Genomic DNA, 14,428 nt, shown 5'->3' on the forward strand with positions numbered 1-14,428 from the left:
CATTATTTATTTCAATATATTGTTTGTCTGAACTGGTCCCCAAAATTTTCCGCACTTTAAAATTGTTTGCCCCTTGATCACAAACTTCAGTTAGTGTCCTGAATTTTCACTAATACATTAAATAAATTAACATATATTTAATGCTCTGCCCTGACATAGAATCTCTGGTCAAATAATATCCTATAATTTGCTTGAAATTTAGGTACAGTCATTTAACCATGATGACCATAGCCTGATTACATAACTCTCTTTCAGTGACATTTAACTCAGACAAGATTTCTGCACCTATGTCTATAAACCCTTTGAACCAGTTATTTTGAGCACTATAGGTCAACAGACACTTAAGAGATATTTCATCGATTACCACAGGTACGACTTTTTCTTGGAGTTTCATATTTTCATACTTAATTTGTAACAGATGGAGAACCATGCCATTCATGCCAGGCTCTACCTCTGAATTTTGTAGCCAACCTATCAAAGACTTATTAGGCCTAGTCAGTCTCCAAGAACATGTATGATTTTTGAGAACAGAAATACAGGGCCAAAGCAAAACTCTTATCTTTATCTTTATCTGAATATCTCCTCCCTTGAGCCTTTCTTTCCTTAAGTTCAGCCTGGAGTTTTATAAAGATATCTGCTATATCACTACAATCATTACGTTCACAATCACTAATAATATTTTTCTGTAGTTTTACTTCTCAATTTAGAATGATTTAAACTACTTAACCTAGCTTAAAATACACAATTCTGTTTCTTATACCTCAACACTGATGTTTGCAGTGCTCTGTACTTTTTTGCCAATTGTGAACACTTTGTGCACTCTTCCTTAATTTTGAAGTGTCATTACTCACCACATCACTTTCACCATCCACTGTTGTTTCTGACTCCAGTTCCTCTTGTCACTTCCTTTTCTTTGTGCTTCTTCTGGGATTGATTTCCTGCACAGATGGCAGAACTGAGGGGACAGATCTAGACCAAAGTCTGTAATGATCAATTAAGAATGAAAGAGTAATAAAGCTATCTTATATAAAGTCTACATAATCTCAAATCCTAATGTGTTCGAAATACTTACCCCTCACTTAATAGATTCTTGTTTCTAAAGTCTTTCAGTACAAAATGATCTGAACATAAGACATAACATTTGTTCAAATGTTATGATCTATCACTTTTTTGAATATATCATCCAGGTGTGCTTCGAAGAACCCATTGCTTGCATCTATTAAAGTAAGTAATATCAATTAGTACTTCATTTTCCACTGCCGTAAAAACAACTATTTATTCGATATAAACTGAAGTTGTGTAAACACAAATATAACCAAACAGCTAAACTCGTACTTATATCTCTTTATTTTTCGAAAATCTGTAGACAGGCTTTGACGCACATGGCCCCTAGTAATTATTGCAACCATATATAGGGCAAATACTGACTGGCCCAGTCGTATATTCTTTAAACAATTAAATATTATTAACATTTGTCAATGAATTACTTCATAGCTGTCGATGCGCAGTTTTACGTCTATACTCCGAACCTCCAGAGGGAGCCACAGTCGCTGTCGCTAGTTTTTACGCCCACTTTCCGCTATTATCTTTATAACCTATTTGATAACACCTTGTGTGTGTATTACATTGGTAAGGGAATTTCCTCGGGTGCTGCATAAGGAAGACCGCGTAGTTTGTATTAAAATTGCTCAGAAATGAAACATCCTTTCCGTAGCACCTTATATTGCAGTGCGCAAAACTATAGGCCTAATCGGCTCAAACAGGTGATGAGAAACACTTTGTCTTGTATGCGCTATGCTAACAGTTTTCTTTCTGCCTTAAAGACGTATGTCACCAAAGTTCGCTAGGGATGAGCATACATCCCTTGAATTTTAACTGCTGGACTCGTCCTAGCTGTCGACAACAGTAGGCAACAACAGGCTTCATGTTTACCTCAGCGACCGCATGGGTACAGCCAAGACCGACTACAATATATCAGACCGTAATACCAAAACCAAGATGGTGGACGTCGTGGGCGCAGTAGCTGCCGTCTGATGAAGGTTAGAGTAGCTCGCAATGACTTCATTTCGACGATAAACCAACTCATGATTTTCGGAGATGTCAGAATTTAGTCCCGCGGGAGTTGTTCTACCTGCTAATAAATTTACCGACACGAGGCTGACGTATTTGAGCACCTTCAAATACTACCGGACTGAGCCGGGATCAAACCCGCCAAGTTGGGGTCAGAAGGCCAGAGCTTCAACCGTCTGAGCCACTCAGCCCGGTGTCACATTAAATTACTTGTGTTGATACCACTGAAAGAGCTACACAATATCTGGTTCAATCCACTAGAAATAACGAAATGATCATGTACATATTTTGCAAACGGTGGTAGGTAATTTAACATGATAAATGTAACATCATAGGGAAAATCACTGTTGCATCTATGAAAACGCGTTGCAAACAAGTACTCATCACATATAATTAACTAGAATCACACATATTCTGCTAGAGTAGATGGACAGCCCCACAGCAAAAGAGAACAACAAGCTGATTATTTCGCTATTTCACTTAATATTTATAAATTTCATGATCCGTATTGAAGTGGGATTACAATATTTAAAAATTAAGAGTGTTCCTCCTAATTAATACAAAGATATTTATTAATGTGCAAGAATCACATATCGTTCAAATGAGGTACTAGTTTCGGCACCAGATATGTGCCATCATCAGCCACAAAGTCAAATCGGGCAAACACAATAAAACCTTAAAACAACTTTATACACACTATAACATCTGCATGGATGAATATGAAATATAACTTTAAAACAACTTTAAAAACACACTATAACATTTGCACAGATGAATAAAATATGGTAGATGAAGTTGCATTCCATTTTAAAATCAGTTAAAATGATGACTCCGTTGTTGTACACCCATGGCGGTTTGTCCAGCTTATATATAACTTTAGTTTTCTAAAACTGTTAAATTATGCTGCGAGGTTTATTGTCATATGAAGTTGACACTATGTGTGTTCTGTAGTTTGGTTCCGGAAAATAAACGTAAACATGAACTTGGTAAGATCCAAAGAATTAATTCCCACTTCAATATGGGTTGAGGAACCTGGGGAAGAAATTAGAAGTCGAATTAGGCAAAAGATCGGAAGGAAAGATCAAAAAGAAAAGTCTAGAAAAACCCAGAGAATACTAGAAACGAACTCACCTTGAGCAGCTTGAGTTATCGGCGGACAGAGCTGGATTGATGGATGCAATTATAAGGTTAAGGGGCGAGGCGTAAGGGAGGAGAGGGGAGGGGTAGAGGTGGAGCAACTGTCACGGAGCTAAGGTGGAGCGGAAGGATGTGGTAGTGGGGGTAAATGATGTGGATATGTACTGCGTATGGTTTGAAAGATCGAATTGTTTTTAGGTGGTCTAATATTTCTTAGCCATTTAATTAAGAGATCATAAAGAATATTAGTTTTCTCGAAAATTTCATTTAAATTATAGTTAGGGTTGAAATATTGATCGCAATGAATGAAACAATTTTCGACGATGTTCATAATTGGCCCTTTGTTTGCTATTTGAAGTATTTCAAAATCATGTTCTATATCAGTAAACTTATGATTTGAGTCGTGAATGTGTTGGCCTATAGCAGAAAACTTGTTATATCTTACCGCGTTGACGTGCTCTGAATATCTGGTTATGAAGTTGCGTCCTGTTTGTCCCACGTAGGAGGCGCTGCAGTCGATACACTTGAATCTATAGATTCCAGATTTGGAAAATCTGTTAGAAGTGTTGACTGATGTTCAATTATGTATAATTTCTGAGGTCCTATTATTAGTTCTGAAGAAGATTTTTACGTTATGTTTTCGAAAAGCATTGGTGATTGATGGAAACCGTTGTTGAATGTAAAAGTAGATGAAACGTTAGTGATAGGTTTTCCTTTAGTGAGAGTAGTCTTGGGCCGGTGTCTAAATTTATTGATTATCTGTTCTATAAATGATCTCCTGTAACCGTTGAATTTGGCGATTGCTCTTATAGTGTTGAGTTCGCTATTTAGGTCTTTTTTAGACATAGGTATCGTGAATGCACGATGAACCATGCTATTATACGCTGCACGTTTGTGTGTTTGAGGGTGTATGGAATCTTGACGAATAGTATTGGTAGTTTGTGTCTGTTTTCTGAAAATTCTATATGAAAGAGCAGATGGATTTCTGAGAATAGTTAAAACCAGAAAATTAATTACTTTGTTATTTTCGGACTCAAGTGTAAATTTGATGTGGGGGTCAATATTGTTTAGTTCTTGCAGGGTAGAGGTCGCATTCTTGATTTCTTCATCCATTATAACAAATGTGTCGTCAACATATCTGGCCCACATGAGGATGTTTGGAAAAGTATTGCTATTTATTTTTGTATATTCCAGAAAATCTAAATAAATGTCCGCTAGAATTCCCGAAGCGGGTGATCCCATAGCCAGTCCATTTTGTTGATAGATGGTTTCATCGAATTTAAAGAAATTATTGTTGATGACCAGTTTCAGAAGAGAAATAAAATCTTGTATTTCTAATTTGCTGAGAGAGCTCTGTTTGTTAAAGTTATCTTCAATAATGGAGAAAAGTTTGGTTGTGGGTATGCTTGGATACATATTTACTATGTCGAAAGAATGAAGGGTATGGTTGGGTTGTACATTAAATGACTTCATTTTTTCAACTAGTTCAGTAGTGTTCTTGATGGATTTTTTAGAGAGAAATTTTATATAGGGGGCTGGGTTTATAGTTAATAATAGGCCGGATAGGGACGTCAATTTTATGTATTTTAGGGAGGGCTTTAACTGTGGGTAGACCTGGATTCATATTTAATAGTTTTGTCTTTTCTTGATCTGTAAAAAGAATAGATATATTCTTTAATGTTTGTTTTAACTGTCGCTGTATTTTCTGTGTAGGATCTTTATTGATTATTGTAAACGCGCTGTTGTTAAAAAATTCTTTGGTTTTAGATATGTAATTAGTTTTGTCCATGATAACTGTAGTATTTCCTTTATCCGCTTTTGTGACAATCAGATCGTTATTTTTAATTTTATTTTTGAGTTCCGCGATTTGTTTATGTTCGGAAGTAAAATTATTGGCATTAGAATTGATAGTGGGATTTCTTTTATTTACTTTATTAGAACTGAACATCTTATCTAATTTTCTTTTTACTTCAAATCTAATTTCGTCTTGATCTTCTAGCGGCATTTTATTGATTGTAGCTTCCGACTCAATCATTAAGTTAGTGACTGCGTTTATTTCGTTCATATTAGGCCAATTATGCTTCGGACCCTTTGCTAAAATGGCAGTTTCTTCCGTGGTTAAAATTACGTTCGAAAGATTGACAACAAGAGGATAAAGGAAATACTACAGTTATCATGGACAAAACTAATTACATATCTAAAACCAAAGAATTTTTTAACAACAGCACGTTTACATTAATCAATAAAGATCCTACACAGAAAATACAGCGACAGTTAAAACAAACATTAAAGAATATATCTATTCTTTTTACAGATCAAGAAAAGACAAAACTATTAAATATGAATCCAGGTCTACCCACAGTTAAAGCCCTCCCTAAAATACATAAAATTGACGTCCCTATCCGGCCTATTATTAACTATAAACCCAGCCCCCTATATAAAATTTCTCTCTAAAAAATCCATCAAGAACACTACTGAACTAGTTGAAAAAATGAAGTCATTTAATGTACAACCCAACCATACCCTTCATTCTTTCGACATAGTAAATATGTATCCAAGCATACCCACAACCAAACTTTTCTCCATTATTGAAGATAACTTTAACAAACAGAGCTCTCTCAGCAAATTAGAAATACAAGATTTTATTTCTCTTCTGAAACTGGTCATCAACAATAATTTCTTTAAATTCGATGAAACCATCTATCAACAAAATGGACTGGCTATGGGATCACCCGCTTCGGGAATTCTAGCGGACATTTATTTAGATTTTCTGGAATATACAAAAATAAATAGCAATACTTTTCCAAACATCCTCATGTGGGCCAGATATGTTGACGACACATTTGTTATAATGGATGAAGAAATCAAGAATGCGACCTCTACCCTGCAAGAACTAAACAATATTGACCCCCACATCAAATTTACACTTGAGTCCGAAAATAACAAAGTAATTAATTTTCTGGTTTTAACTATTCTCAGAAATCCATCTGCTCTTTCATATAGAATTTTCAGAAAACAGACACAAACTACCAATACTATTCGTCAAGATTCCATACACCCTCAAACACACAAACGTGCAGCGTATAATAGCATGGTTCATCGTGCATTCACGATACCTATGTCTAAAAAAGACCTAAATAGCGAACTCAACACTATAAGAGCAATCGCCAAATTCAACGGTTACAGGAGATCATTTATAGAACAGATAATCAATAAATTTAGACACCGGCCCAAGACTACTCTCACTAAAGGAAAACCCATCACTAACGTTTCATCTACTTTTACATTCAACAACGGTTTCCATCAAATCACCAATGCTTTTCGAAAACATAACGTAAAAATCTTCTTCAGAACTAATAATAGGACCTCAGAAATTATACATAATTGAACATCAGTCAACACTTCTAACAGATTTTCCAAATCTGGAATCTATAGATTCAAGTGTATCGACTGCAGCGCCTCCTACGTGGGACAAACAGGACGCAACTTCATAACCAGATATTCAGAGCACGTCAACGCGGTAAGATATAACAAGTTTTCTGCTATAGGCCAACACATTCACGACTCAAATCATAAGTTTACTGATATAGAACATGATTTTGAAATACTTCAAATAGCAAACAAAGGGCCAATTATGAACATCGTCGAAAATTGTTTCATTCATTGCGATCAATATTTCAACCCTAACTATAATTTAAATGAAATTTTCGAGAAAACTAATATTCTTTATGATCTCTTAATTAAATGGCTAAGAAATATTAGACCACCTAAAAACAATTCGATCTTTCAAACCATACGCAGTACATATCCACATCATTTACCCCCACTACCACATCCTTCCGCTCCACCTTAGCTCCGTGACAGTTGCTCCACCTCTACCCCTCCCCTCTCCTCCCTTACGCCTCGCCCCTTAACCTTATAATTGCATCCATCAGTCCAGCTCTGTCCGCCGATAACTCAAGCTGCTCAAGGTGAGTTCGTTTCTAGTATTCTCTGGGTTTTTCTAGACTTTTCTTTTTGATCTTTCCTTCCGATCTTTTGCCTAATTCGACTTCTAATTTCTTCCCCAGGTTCCTCAACCCATATTGAAGTGGGAATTAATTCTTTGGATCTTACCAAGTTCATGTTTACGTTTATTTTCCGGAACCAAACTACAGAACACACATAGTGTCAACTTCATATGACAATAAACCTCGCAGCATAATTTAACAGTTTTAGAAAACTAAAGTTATATATAAGCTGGACAAACCGCCATGGGTGTACAACAACGGAGTCATCATTTTAACTGATTTTAAAATGGAATGCAACTTCATCTACCATATTTTATTCATCTGTGCAAATGTTATAGTGTGTTTTTAAAGTTGTTTTAAAGTTATATTTCATATTCATCCATGCAGATGTTATAGTGTGTATAAAGTTGTTTTAAGGTTTTATTGTGTTTGCCCGATTTGACTTTGTGGCTGATGATGGCACATATCTGGTGCCGAAACTAGTACCTCATTTGAGCGATATGTGATTCTCACATTAATAAATATCTTTGTATTGAATAGGAGGAACACTCTTAATTTTTAAATATTGTTATTTCACTTAGTCAAATAACGTTTTCTCTTAGATTGCACTTCGCTAGATAGGTGGAAAGACATTATAAAACTGTTAAAACGATATTTATAACATCATTTTGAATATTTAAAAATAATTGCGGAATGCCTCAATGTATTCACTCTCATAAGAACTATGAAACAACGTGTTGCCTTAGTTTCGAAGTGGTGGACAATTTATAATGTTCAGCATTCGATGGAATGAAGTACACCCGAAATGATTATGCCAGCCCAATGAACAGCCCCGGTGATGTTAAGCCTTCCTTACTGGAAACTCTTAAACCATATGTTGATATATGTTATAGTAGCACTTCCACCCATTATGGTAAACTTAGCAATGAAGCGTTCAGACACTAAAGATATAATAGAATTTTCCCCATTAAAGAACATGAGTAAAACAACTCTATTGACTCTAAACAATGATGTCTTTAACCTCCATGGACAAGATTCAATTTGGTGTAGACTGCTTGATACCAGATATCCACAGCAGAATCGGAAGGTGTTGGTACAATAAAATCCCTGAGTTACAAACGAAGCTAATCCCTGCAAGTCACTATTTCTTCTGTGTAACAGTGTACAGATTGCTCCATCTGTCACACTATAAGTTTTGTTTACACCAAGATCTATCCAAATGTTCCCGCAGTCAAGCACAGATTCTTTCAAAATACAATTGCTTCTAAATCACGCGACACTTTGAAGCACATAGACACTGAAGGAACATCACCATATCAATTATCATCTATCTAAATGAATTGTTTTTTCGGGGAATACGAATAGGTCTACCATTTAGAATTAGAAAACATAGTCTTCCCTCAATTTCAGACTTACTCTCAGATGACATATGCACACTACTGTTTTGTAGAAATATTCGCGATGTATGTTCCTAATCCACTTCTCACTTAATGTTTTATTCCTTAGAGAACTTAAGAATAGATGTATGAGAGGCATTGCCATAGTTCGATTTAAATCCGGTTCACAACACGATCAAAACAAATATATTGTCACATGACTGCGTATAATTACAGATCCTAGTGACCACTGAGCAATATAAATACACTCACACACTTATATTCTACATAGAAACTAATACTTATCGTCAACTTACATGAAATTACTCCGACTGAATAAGAAAACAAAAACGAATAGGCTTACCATTATCGGTTGGAAAGAGATCTTCCCTAACCACAAATTTTGGTTACACACATAGCCTACGATAGTTTGGTCTTTGACTTACAAATTTTCCCGGTGAATATCCCTTATCCATTTCTCCTGTAGAGATCAATCTTCAGGAAATTTAAAAGCTTCATCAACGGTATAATTAGATCTACAACCACGAACAAAGCAGGAACCACCCATTTTGTGAAATACAGCACGTCAATATAAACACTATTACACATTAAAAATAGCATCATATAAACTCCTTACAGAACACCATACTAATAACGCTTTATAGATACTATTTTACCAAACATATACTTTATACTTCAATAACTCGATGAAAATAACATTCTTTAACAGAATGTAAACACAGATATGAACCAACCAAATGTCTCAAACGCTCGCCCACGACGTCGCCATTTTCCTCGCAATCGATAGTAGCATTTAGGTCTGATATATTGTAGTCGGTCTAGGTACAGCGCTCCACAATTTACGAGGAGCTTGCATTAACACTCGCAGTTAACGTGTTTCAAAAGTAGGTTTATTTCACAAGTAACACTTGAAATATTAAGAGAAAGTTTACTAGTTTCTATGCGATCAGCAGCAAACGTATTTTTTCCTAGTGTCCAATTTTTTTTGCAAGGGGCTTTACGTCGCACCGACACAGATAGGTCTTATGGCGACGATGGGATAGGAAAGGCCTAGGAGTTAGAAGGAAGCGGCCGTGGCCTTAATTAAGGTACAGCCCCAGCATTTGCCTGGTGTTAAAATGGGAAACCACGGAAAACCATCTTCAGGGCTGCCGATAGTGGGATTCGAACCTACTATCTCCCGGATGGAAGCTCACAGCCGCGCGCCTCTACGCGCACGGCCAACCCGCCCGGTTGTGTCCAATTTAATAGTAGGCCTACGGTATCTTAAAAAGCCAAAAAATGATGCAGAAAATAAAACATGTCGAAATTCCGAAGTTACGGCTTCTTCAAGTGGCGCTGGCATGATTACTGTTGAAGAACATAAATGATCTGCAGATGATGAAATACGGACAAGTCCTCGTAGCATTTGAGTTGAAATAGCTAACATTTCAACCATATAAAATAATGTTTTAGATTATCGCACGGGAACAGGTATTAAACGGGGGCAATGTTTACTAGTAAATTACTTTTCAATTAGCGCTAAGCGGTTAGTCACTGATGAGCAGATTTAATAAAGGTAGTCAGGTGTCATGTTTGAAGACCCATGTATTCAATTCTTATTATTAATATTGTTACGGTGTATTGTGGATGTGCAGAGGTGAAAGAAGGTACTGGGATGAACAGGTCTCAACTTACGAAATTAAAGTTAATTTAAAATTTTACAAGGTTATATTTTCTTTTCAAGACCAAGAAATAACAAGTATAACAGGAACTCATTTGTATATCCACAAGTTAAGAAAGTACACTTACAGTTTATTAATAGATTTTGGGCTTCGAGCCCCAGATTCACAATTCTTGAGCAATTAGCCCAACTTTACCCAAAAAAAAAGTTTGACAAAGTGGCAGAAAACCCCAATCATGTCCAGGAGCACTTGCTCCCTATTACTCAGTAAAGCCTGCTCGAGGCACACAGAAACCAACATTAAGAAAGAGCAACCCGCTCTCAAAGTTGAAGCCTATCAAAGGCCACACCAAACTCCACCTTCAAGCTGACCTCCAAACACATGAAAACAGGGGGAAAAATACCCAACCTACTGAGAAACAGGACAATTCCCAAAATACCAACTTGAGAGGAGGCGAAACTGCACTCCCAATACACTTCTTTAAAACCTATTTGGCACTAGGCCACTTATGCAAGGGCTAATCCCATAGTACGGAGGTGACACGATTGAAAAATGTTATGACATTACGAGTAGAAGGGAAACTTTTATAAAAACGTAGTCACCTCAAAACAAAATGAACGGGAGCTCGAGAGAGTTAGGCACTCTCTATCCCAATTTGTAGTTAAAGAGACAGAATTTATACCAAGTGTCTTTTACATTTTAAATATAGGTTACATGAGAAAAGTTTCTAACCCGCCCCGAGGGTTAAACTGCTGAGCTGGCAAGAAAATAAGTTATAAAACGGCCATTACCTGATGGTTGAACTGCTGCCCGAAGAAAGAGGCGCTTTCCGCCCCATGCTATATAATCACACTAGGAAAGATGTTACTGAAGTGGCACCGAGACCAGAAAAACAGCAGTTTATATATCCTCGCGGAAAATTCGAGACGTTTCATGAATGAAAACCCACACCCCCCTCACTTTATTGGCTAGGGTCAAGCAACATATCCATGTTGGAGAAGATACACCTGATTGGTCAAAAATTAATTAAAGAAATTCGGGATTGGCTAAATTCAAAACTGGCGGAACGAATGAATTAACATAGCCAACTCAAACAATGACTGAAAGAAATTTAACAAAGAGCAAACTTATACATACAAAATTTATTCTAAAAAAGTTCCTTCACTTCGCACTAGGGTGCACAATTGTAGTTCTTAAGTAGTGCCATCTACAAGAGAATGTTCACACTTCTTATTAAAGAGAAAACAAAAATAAATCGAAAAAGACACAGTTCTGAACTCTTCAAAATTTATAGTAATGACATCTTCTGAGAAATCTTAGCATTAATGTGGAAGTTAAAGTTCAAGCTTCCTCCAGTAGAGGACTTTCAACTGGCGCAATGTTTGAATTAGCGGCGCGGAGGTGTACCGCCCGGTACAGACCTCCCCCCCCCCAAAAGTCCCTCCAAGGGGTAACACAGAAGAACACCAAATTTTGTTTTAAAACAAAGTCCAAGTTATGCTGTTGAAATAGAAATTAATTGCAGAAAGATTTACAAACAAGTTTTCTTAGATTGGTTTGATCCAGTTTCAAAATTCTTTGTAGTAACTTTTGATGTAATGTCTTTATGCTTGTAGTAGTTGAATTCAGAAGGAAAACTTTTAATTCTTGAAAGGAAGAAAAAAAAATTTCTAAGTCCACCAATACCGGGCGAGTTGGCCGTGCGCGTAGAGGCGCGCGGCTGTGAGCTTGCATCCGGGAGATAGTAGGTTCGAATCCCACTATCGGCAGCCCTGAAAATGGTTTTCCGTGGTTTCCCATTTTCACACCAGGCAAATGCTGGGGCTGTACCTTAATTAAGGCCACGGCCGCTTCCTTCCAACTCCTAGGCCTTTCCTATCCCATCGTCGCCATAAGACCTATCTGTGTCGGTGCGATGTAAAGCCCATAGCAAAAAAAAAAGTCCACCAAATATTGTAGTTGAATCCAAAAATGTAGTAATTGTTGATATGAAATGTCCATGTAGCTGATTAAATACATTCAATGTTGATTAAGTTTGACGGCCAGACCAAACGCCGCTGCTTGTGTCCAGAGGAGGCCGCTCGGACCCCTCAAGTACCCTGAGATACCGCTCGCCAGCACCATGAGAGGGGTAGTGGTGCTGATGCACGCCGCACCCGCGGCGAATGTTTACAGGCCGCGGGCAAGTGTCAGGTTGTGCGCCGCACATCAGCCTTGGCCGGGAGGAGGGCTCCGGCTCGCCGCACACTGGTTGACCTCCCTGAAGTAGATCGGGCCCGTGCTCTACCCCAGGAGCGGCACGGCGCAGCGCGGCTGTGGGGGCACTGAAACATTAAGATCTCGGCGGCAGAATTTGTTGGACCATAATGATTTTAGGGTACAGACTTTGTGGTGAAGAGGAGGGGCCAGCGGCGTGGAAATATTTATTTCATTTAAATAGCCACTGAGTGTTGTTGAGCAGGAGACGAGAGCGTGGTAATGGCCATGGTAAGGACAGGATGGCAGTTTAACTGGTCGGGGAAGGTTTTACAATAAATGCTTAAATACAAAGAACCTGATTCCAAGGGCAGAAGGCCTCAAAATGAACCCACCGAAAAAATATAACCTTCCGAATACTTTCAAAATGTTAAAACAAATATAAAATCAGCTACGTTAGCGCGGAAGTTACACGGGTTTCACCTGCGACAGGTGAACCCTAAATATCCTCCCGGTGGCTGGATTGCTTAATAACAACGTAACCGGCGTAAGAAAATCAAGGATTATGCACGGCCCATGAAATCTGGGGGCAAGCTTGCCCGCGGGAACAAAATGTTTGACCATTACCTGGTCGCCTACCTTCAATTTGGTGGGTCTCCGTCCACGATCATATCTTTCCCTAACCTTTTCATGAGACACTTTAAGATTGGCTTTAGCCTTCTTCCAAAGATCTTTAATATTATCAGGATCTATTGTCTCAGGTAGAATGTCACTCAGAGACCAAAGGTTAGAGAGCGGCGTGTTTGGAACAACCTTGAACATCAAAGAAGCCGGAGTAAACTTATGGGATTCGTGAACCGCCGAATTCAAGGCAAAAGCTAACCAATGTAGGGACGTGTCCCATCTAGAATGATCTTCATGATGATAGGCATCAGCGCGGACCTCAGATTACGATTAACCCGTTCAGCCAGAGATGGTTGAGGGTAATAAGCAGAAGTTGTCACATGACATATGGACAGATCAAAACAGAATTTACGAAAGAGATTGGAGGTGAAGGCTTTAGCATTATCAGACACAATATATTGACACGGACCAAAAGAAGCGAAAATGGAATTTAAACAAGTGATGGTGGACTGGGCGGTAGCCAGCTTAGTTGGAAATAACCAAGAAAATCTAGTTAAACCATCTACACATACAAAGATGAACTTGTTAGAGTTCCCCTTTGACTGGGGAAAGGGTCCTACGTAATCGATGTAGAGACGTTCCATAGGGCGCGACGCTTGCTGAGAAGACAATAGACCTACCTTGGTGGACATAGTGGGTTTACTAAGCCAACATGATTTACAAGATTTTACCAATTCACGGATTTCTCCGTCCATACCCTTCCAGGTGAACATTTCACGAATCTTTTCACGGGTTTTGAAGATGCCTAAATGCCCCCCAATGGGGTCTCATGGTAGTACTTGAAAATCATTGGAACAAGAACAGCTGGAACCACTACCTTCATCTTCTTATCATGTCTCGATGGGCAACATAGAACACCATTCCTCAGCACATAAGGGACAACATTTTCCCCGGAAGAAAGTGTTTCCATAATGGGAGCCAGCGTCGGATCTTCCCGTTGATATTTCTCAAGATCCCTAAACAACATGGGAGCATCAGTTAAAATGGCATTACCCTCGGGCCGTATGGACTCAGGAGGTGAAGAACTATCAACCAGTTCATGGGTCTCGACTTCATTGGAAAACATACGGCTGAGTCCGTCTGCAACAACATTTTCAGTACCTCTGATATGCCTAACGTCAAATTGGAAGGCAGAAATTCGGATGGCCCACCGGGCTATACGACCAGTACGACGTGGCCTACCTAAGACCCAGCTTAAGGCTTGATTATCAGTCTCCAAGTCGAACCTGACATGTTCCAGATAGAGACGGAACTTTTCTAAGGCAAATAA

The sequence above is a fragment of the Anabrus simplex genome, chromosome 14 (assembly GCF_040414725.1).
Source record: "Anabrus simplex isolate iqAnaSimp1 chromosome 14, ASM4041472v1, whole genome shotgun sequence".
Lineage (NCBI taxonomy): Eukaryota > Metazoa > Arthropoda > Insecta > Orthoptera > Tettigoniidae > Anabrus > Anabrus simplex.